Consider the following 8538-nt stretch of genomic DNA (forward strand, 5'->3'; position numbering starts at 1 on the left):
CCCCCCCATTGTCCTCCCTCTCTTTGTCACTCGCTCATTCTTGCCAGCACAGTTAACACAGAGTTAACAGAGCTTAGTATATAATTAGACAAACAAAAAAGAGCGAGGGATGAAACATCTGAAGGAGAAGAGACTCCAAATGATTACACATTCACTCCGCTTCCTTCCCCCTTGCTGCACACATAACCACCAATTAGAGGAGAGGAGGATGAGGACAAGCAAGCCGCCAGAAGTCTATTTATGTCTCTATCTCTCTCTTCCCCTGAAGACTATTCAGCGCCAGGGAAGGGAGGAAGAGAGGAGAAAATAGAAGTGAAAAACAAGAAGTAATATAAATAAAGAAATCAAAGTGTCTCGCATCCGGTCGGCTGACTGGCTGAGACGCGAGTCAGGCAGATCTGGGCCACAGTTGCACTCATTGTTCAGTGAGCTTTTCTACACAGTCCAACCCAGCGACAGCAATGAATGTTGATTGTGACCTTTGGTCTTTGGGTACAGTGGAAACAGAGTGTCACTTTTTTGTCCTCGCGCGTCTTCGTCTCCCGGTTTTTTGCATGCGCCTACTTGGCCATTTTGTTCTTTTCCTGCTCACTCCCGACGTCGTCGGAGCCGGCCTCGGGGCACAGTCAACGGTCGATGGTTTTTATGTGATCCATACCAAAACTCACCGACAGCGTTGAATGTTCGCCGAGGCGAGCGGGGGTTTGCGACCGTGAGCCTGAGCTGACGAGACGAGGCAGGGCGTAGAGGAGGGAGGAAAGACAGAGCAAGGGGGACAGGGACAGAGGCGAGGACGTCAATCCAAACCCTGGAGGACAGGTCGCACAGCATAGGGACATAATGACACAGGACAGTGGCAGAATGAGTCCACTGTCCACAGGACAAGCATGGTTTTTGCTTTCATTCATTCTTTTCAGAGGTCCTGCTTTATTGCCTTACCACCATTAATCAGAGGAAGTTGAAAGTCTTTCATCTTCACTTCAAAATTGGCCTTAACAGCATCTGAAACACAGATGACGAGGAAGCCGTTAGCACAGGATTTTTGCCTTGCTCATTTCCTTTTGCAGTATTAAGGCATGCGGCTAATTTTGGTGTCCATTGCACAGGTTTTCAGATATCATTCTCTGAGATTTCTGCTAGAAGTGAACAGAACAGAATTGAGTAATGACATTAAAAATATTCTTTTTTTTCCAGAGACAGAGTACTACTCTAAATCACTAGGGGGGGAACGACTCACCAGACGCCTCCCGACACGATATTATCACGATACTTACGCCACGATACGATATTATCGCGATTTTAAACATATTGTAAAAATTCTGTGATATATTGCAATTTATAACCTTTTTCCAACTTCTAATTTTTCCCAATTTCAAATGACGTCCCCAAAAGGAAACTCTATCAACCCCTGTTTTATCTAAAAAAACATACATTTCTCTTTGTTACTATCACTTTAATTTTTATTGCTGCAAATTGGGACTGTCAAACAGACAATTTGACCACCACATATATAATATATAATAAAAGACCTATAATTGGCGCCTGTGTATCGATATAGTATTGCCACTGAAAATATCGCGATACTATGCTGAATCGGTATTTACCCCCCACCCCTAGAAATCAGGGTCCCTTAGCTAAAATAGAGTCCCACTTATAACCTATAACCATATAACCATATGGCTACCATTCCTATACTAAGCTTGCCTTCAATGTGAAATTAAAATGATTTTTTTCATACAAAGAGGCCAATTTAGCTTCGCTATCAAAATATTACATTCATGTTAATCTAGTAATACACTATATATTAATTATTTTTTAACATGCCCCATGCACTAACTCTAAGGACCCCTGTTGAATATCTATGCTCTAAATAATCTAAAAAACTGTTTTTAAAGGTACTTAAAAAAATAACAACTGTGGTTTGACATGGCTCGGAACAACATTAGAGACATATCTTCAAGCCTGACACGGTTATTGTGAGCATCTAGTCGGGAGAACAATGCCGCGATGTCCTACTGTGCAGCCAAGCTTTTCAGAGCCGAGCCATCGCCCCACCACCGGCTGAGAGCCCCCATTGTCAGAGGCAGGGCATGGCTGGGAAACAACCAGGGACAGTGTCCCTGCGCTCCTGCGCGGACCGGGGGGGCTGACGTCAGGATGGTAAACGTTGATCTACGGCCATTCGTCGCTCCGTTTCATCGGCTTAGGCTTCGCTGATGTCATTGAGCTGGGCTAGACCTGCATCCATTACTCTGCTGAGGGAGGCAGACGTCAGGCTAGCATGATCACGCCGGCTGCAATGAATGACTAATGCGTCACGTTACGGCAGCTATAATTCAGAAACTCATTAAATAGACAGTTTGCTTTTTGTCTGGGTCTTGGAATTAATGCCCCCTGCATTCTTACACGGCGTGCCTTGCTTCATGAATATGAGAAAATGTACAAACTCATATGAATGGTTACATAAAAAGACATATGTAGTCAAATAAAGTCCTATTATGTAGTATTCAATTCACAGCCACTCTGTAAATAACATATAAACTAGTTTTTAAACCTCTTTCCTTTCTCTTTGCTTTGCTCCTGTTTGAACGGCCGCATGTGAACTGGAAGTCTATCTTCTCTCAGGGTGAAGCAGCTCAGATAAGAGACTTAATTCATAAGCCATATTACATCTTCCCTGCTCTATCACAGTGTCACACACACACACAATGAGACCTAAAAACGAAAAATAGGTGGAGGGTCAAAGGAGACGAGAAAAGGGGGGCTTTGCCATGGCAACTCCAGTGTCAGCCAGCAATTTCTTCTTAATCCCCCCCCCCCCCCCCCCCCCACACACTCTACATCTGAATATTTCTTTTGTGTGTATATATATATATATATATATATATATATATATATGTGTGTGTGTGTGTGTGTGTGTGAGAGAGAGAGAGGGATCACAAAGGGGGAAGGGATTGGGGTTAAAGGGGGAGAGATCATAGCTAACCCAGCTTAAATGGGGAGGGGGGGGGGGCAAGCTACAGGCCTCAACAGAGTCTCAACATTACACCGGGGGTACAGACCAAAGATCAAATCACACACAGACACACACAAACACACGTTTAAACAGTACATTGACGGAGGGAGGTAATCTTTTGAAATGGCAGATAATTACATCATATGGCAAACAGCCGGGCCTCCACGATGCCTATCACCAGCAACTCCGCACTTTATTTTCTGCTATGCAAGTCTCGTGGACTCAGTCTTGCCCGAGCAGGCCAGTCTCCATTACTGAGAAAAATAGTTTTAGAGCAGTTGGTGTAGAGAGGCATCAGCTTCTAGACAAAATTAAAAGGTCTGTATTCGTTCCCGACAATAAAAATCCCCCCCCTCTTCGGAGCTCCTCCACAGCTGCAGCCAGATATGCTTTCATTTCAAAGTGCGGACTAAAAGAGAGCAATGTCTCCTTCCTCTGCCGTAAGCCGATTTAGTGCTCAGGATAAAAATTCAGGGAGCTTTAGAGTCATCTTTCTGCGATGCCTCGCTCTCCACCGAGGAAGAGGACAAAAGAATGTGACACGTGGTGAATATTCAGTCATAGAGGAGCCATGGATGTTATGAGGCCATTTTAATGATGATGTGCAGTATATATACCTCATTGAAAAACGATCTTCATCTTCAAAACATCGGGAGGCACTAATGACCACCTACGGATAGAAGACAAAATCTGATAAACAGTTAAAGGCAATCTGATTATCTTTTTCACTAGAAAGTTTTCTAATCAAGAGACAGTTTTTGTCCAGTGCGTCCTCCGGAAATCCCCAAACGCACTCCCCCCCCCCCCCCAGGGCTGAGCAGTGGAAGCGGGTGGAGGAAGTGCCAGTGGTGTGTCTCTGGGGTGGTCTGATGTGTGCAGTGGGCGAGACTTTAATGTAGCTGCATGTCCACTCCGGTGTATACTGTACAGTACATTCACCCGTAATGACTACCAGACCTGCAGTCTGCCTGTAAGGGCCTCACACGCCACCCCATGCCTACACATGCATACTTTAATGGCGGCCTTTGGACTTTATTTGAAGGGTGCTGTGGTGTGCACACAAAAAACGAACCCAGATTTTTCATAAGGGAGTAATAACATCGCTTTGAGGTGCTACAGTGCCCCCAGCCTAATATTTGACCCTTGTTAGTGTATTATACAAAGTGGCCCTTTAAATCTATTCAAACTTTTGGTAATTACAGCTTTTTTGTGGTTTCTTTTTCAAGCATATATAGATCCGGGCTTGCCAAACATCTGGTTGGGGTACTATATTCTGTACTGTCTGAATGTTTGCATGATATTTTTAATTATTCACATTTTTATTGCACTGTGACTGATGACGAACCACTTTTGGTTTCTTCTGCGTATGCAAGAACAAATAAAGTGATGTAAGTGACGTAAGCTGCAGGCATTAATCTGAAGAAATTCATGTAATAATTTAGAATTTATACTGTTTATTGATCCCCAGTGGGAAAATTCATATTGTCAGGCAATCGTGACCAATTGGAAGGTCTGTGAACTATCGATACCTGAGGCGAACCTGACATGACGCACATTATGTAACATGCCGATCTAGTCTATTAAAGAGCAAAGAGCACATTGTAACACAAGGTGCAGGAGTCTGTTCAACAAGTGCAAAGACATAAGCCAAAAAAACAAAAGGCACCGAGTTAGTGCCTTGGGGACTGATTGGCGTAGCGGGGTCATCGGGGGACCCTTGGCCTTTTTAACCCCGAGGAATGTTGTCATGCTGGTGCGTGTATTGTTCCAGGATCCCCGAGGAGCCCCAGCAGTGTATCAGATGAATGTGAACGCTAAGCGCTCCTCCTATCCCCCCACTCCAAATAAAACTCCACTCCTTTTTTTCTTCCACTAATCCTTTCTTTTCTGCTCTTCGTCCTCGGACTTCGACAGACAAAAGGTAACAGGTCTAGAAGTGGGGCTGTTGTTCTCGGTCTTCTAACATGGGTGCCGGGCTGACTCTCTGACCTAAGCGACCAAACAGAGATGCATTAACATGCGTCTAAGAAGAAACGGAAAAAAAACTTCTTTGCTCGATCGCTCATCAAAAAAAAAAGTTTTTATTGGTTGACGGTCCAGATCTAAGAGATGGGAGTCTCTTCAGGCGCTCCGGAGGAAGTCCCCAGCAGTAGAAGGAGACCGACGGATGAGAGAGCCAGACAGACAATTACTGGCCAGGTATGTCCTTTATATCCACCTAGGGCTGGTCAGAGGAAATGGAGGACTTTATGATGTCATAAAAAAGTGGCAGTAGAGAAGTGCCTGAGAACAGGTTGTCTCTAGAACTGGAACCATAAAAGACTCCTGCCGCTTCCGCTCCCTCCCCCTGACTACAACACGAGATGATAACACTAGGCTGTGCGCATAATTCAACCTGTCTGCAACATAATGTAATATAATAACGTGGGAAAGTATTGTGAAGGACTACAATCCAAATAATACATGGAGAGTATGCCTAACAAATAGTTCTCAAGTACTTCTGAATGAATATTTGACTTACTAGCACTTTCATTCCAATATTTCCCTCATGTTGTACATCATCATGCTTGTCCTTGAACACATCTCAGCTGCATTTATGACTTTTTTAGATTTTTTAAAAAGGATTTCTACTTGTCCACGACAACATTTTCTGCTGAATATATCTGACTTTTTTCGATTTTTGAAAAACTTGGCTTATCCAGAATCCCGAGAATCATTTACACCATTAAGCGTTCTTTTGTGCTCCTGGCACTCACTTCCAAAGCCTCCCTATACAGTTTAAAACCCCCAAAAAACAAACCTTAATAGAGGAAACATCTTCAACAAGAGAAGTGCCATCTGTCGCCTCAAACTAAGCAGGTGGGAGGAAGAGAAAGCCTAAAAAACCTTCTATGTAGACATAAAGGATTTCTTTTTGCACGCACACAGACACTTCTCCTTTTACTACAAAAAATATAGAGCCACACTCGCAGTCTCAGTGCTTGTTAACATAAAATAAAGGAAGAGAGAAGGTGGTTATTTGCTCTACAAGCTCACTAAGGAGGTTTCCCATTGTAAAAAAGAGTGGCTGCACAGCCCTGTTTCCTTTCATCACTCTCCTTGAGGCACGCTGCCTTTGTCTCACGGAGGAGAGAACAAGCAGCCTCCTGGCCACGCTACACTGGTCAAATACCTGGGAACTACCACCGGCCTGGTGGGAAAAACAACAAAAGGAGGAGGAGGAGGAGGAGGAGGAGGAGGAGGAAACACAGAAAGAGAGAGAGGGGTGGTGGATAAGGTGCGACGAGACCGACCAGCGGAGAAAAAAAAGACCCTGTTAAATAAAAACCTGTTATTAAATCTCCAAAGGAAGGAGGAAGTTGAACTATGAACACCTGGTTCCAAACTACCCTACAGGAAAAAAATGTCATGTATGATTTTAAAAGCTGAAATCAGGACCACCTGTTTGTACTTTTCTTTCCTCTTTCTTCCTTAGTAAAAAAGGTGTGTGTGTGCAATTAAGGCCTCTGAGGTTAAGGAAGGCAGACCTAACGGGATTTTTTTTTTTTTTTCTTCCTTTCGCCTCCTTCCAATTCACTTTCATGCCAGCTCAGCAGTATGAAGGAAGTTCCTGTATACGAGGCACCGTATAGGGGGGTAGCGAGGTTAAGTCCTCCCCCAAACCCCGACCGCAGCCGCTTGAATGTAAAGCTTTACGTTCCGGTCCATACGGACCGCCTCGGCAACCAGACCTCACTGTCACACCTCATAAAGCAAAGCTCAAGCAGCGGGTTGTGTTTAAAGCCGGGGGGGGGGGGGGGAGATAAGGCAAAATAAGGACAAATAAGTAGGAAAATAAGAATGCATCCATTCAAGGAACTATAGAGAAAAGAGTGAAAAGCCCTTGACAATAACTCTTTAGCTGAACTTCTGATGGCTTGCCTCCAGGATGCTGAATAAGAAAATATACTTTTGAGAACAAATTGCAGCAGGAAACATAAGAAAGTGAAAAAGCCATTGAGGGATTTTTTAAAGACCCTAATCCCCTCTTCTCATGTCTAGTTTTTGCTTAGCTGTCGAGAGGGAAGCAGCAGAGGACCCACAAGTTTATTTTCAAATAGTCCGCAAAGAATGCCTGTCATTTCCTGGCGTTCCCCACTTCCATATGAAAGCCCCCCCCCCCTTTCCTTGAGGAACAATGGGAACGATTCCCAAATTTCCACGGGGAGTTGCTCGCATGGCGACACAATGGAGAGCATGTTGTGACAGAATTGAAACAGGCTGTTTCTCCGAGCTGAGACGAGATGGGGACCAACGCGACGTTCTTGTCTCACAGATACCATACTTCGTGATTAAAGGCGGCCGCATGACAGCTGTGACATCTCCTAAATGAGCTGAGAGTGACGTCCGATGGCGGACCTGAATCTGTCTCTAACAACTCGCCGGAATATCTCTTTCCTTTGCGTATCTGGGAAAGCTTCTAGGTAAAAGGAGCTCGTGAAGCATCAAAAACTGTTTGGACAAGTGTGTGTCTATTAAGCACAGAGGTGGGTTCTAATCAAATTACATCACAGAGCAGATGTTCCAAGTTTAACAGCTTTTTACCATGTCTTTATAATACATAAATGTAAAGGTAACACCAATACACACACACACTCATCTACACAATGACACGCAAGCCACGTGACTTTCATAATTAACCAAAAGAACGTGTTTGTTCCTGAGGTGGAAAGAGTTCAAATGTCACGTGCTCCTGAAACGGACCAATATAGGCTCTTGAAAGCCACCTGGCTTGACCCGAGCAGACCTGAGCCTTTGGCTAGACAAGAGGTCAGAGGTCACCCACTCAACTCTAGGCAGTATGTCGAGACGCCCGAGGCAGGGTGCAGAGGTCTCCCCGGCCTAATCTTTCAATTTACCCGACACTGAAGCCGCACGATCGAGAGAAGCACACACACACACATGTGAACACACTATGAACTTTTTGTACCCTTAACTTCATTTACCTGTGATGCTTCAACACAAAGCAGGTAGGTATGCGGTAAACAGCTCTTCTGCTTTGGATCCATAGATTTATAATAAAGTCAGAGGTGGAAAAAATACAAAAACAATACAGACATTACCTAACCCTTCTTGTATATTTGTGTTTCATTCTCCACTGGGCATGCGTGGCGTTTATGACTTCCAGATGACTCCGAAATGATGAATAGTTTCTATAGTGTATTTAATGTTTTGAAGAAGAAAAAAAAGCAAGGGGGCGGGGCAAGTGTGTGAGCATTTCTCTTCCTCCTCATTGGTGGGTTCAATGTTTGACGGCAGCCGGGAAAGAGAGAAGAGTCGTGAGACGGGACTTCCTGATGCGTCCTGATTACATCACATTTGAACCGAATCAACTCCAACAAAACCTCATTTTAACACAGTTCTCACTATGGAGGCCGGAGATGGTGTGTGGTTGAGAGCTTCTCCACTGTGTAAGCAGGCTGCAGCTCATCACACGCGCCTGCGATCTACACAGGAATGACCATCATAATTCAAATAGGAGA

General features: G+C 44.3%; 1 long non-coding RNA gene across 1 annotated transcript in view; it reads right to left on the minus strand.

Annotated features, from left to right (window-relative positions):
* Positions 1 to 3: 3 nt before the first annotated feature.
* The window catches only part of LOC117954561, a 10424-nt gene continuing 1889 nt past the window's right edge, over positions 4 to 8538 (minus strand). The window contains exons 2-3 of the long non-coding RNA XR_004658846.1: positions 3634 to 3686; positions 4 to 1002 (exon numbers count right to left, since the gene is read on the minus strand). This is a non-coding gene — a long non-coding RNA (uncharacterized LOC117954561). The remainder of the gene's footprint in view (positions 1003 to 3633; positions 3687 to 8538) is intronic.

The sequence above is a fragment of the Etheostoma cragini genome, chromosome 12, assembly GCF_013103735.1.
Source record: "Etheostoma cragini isolate CJK2018 chromosome 12, CSU_Ecrag_1.0, whole genome shotgun sequence".
NCBI classification, from domain to species: Eukaryota; Metazoa; Chordata; class Actinopteri; order Perciformes; family Percidae; genus Etheostoma; species Etheostoma cragini.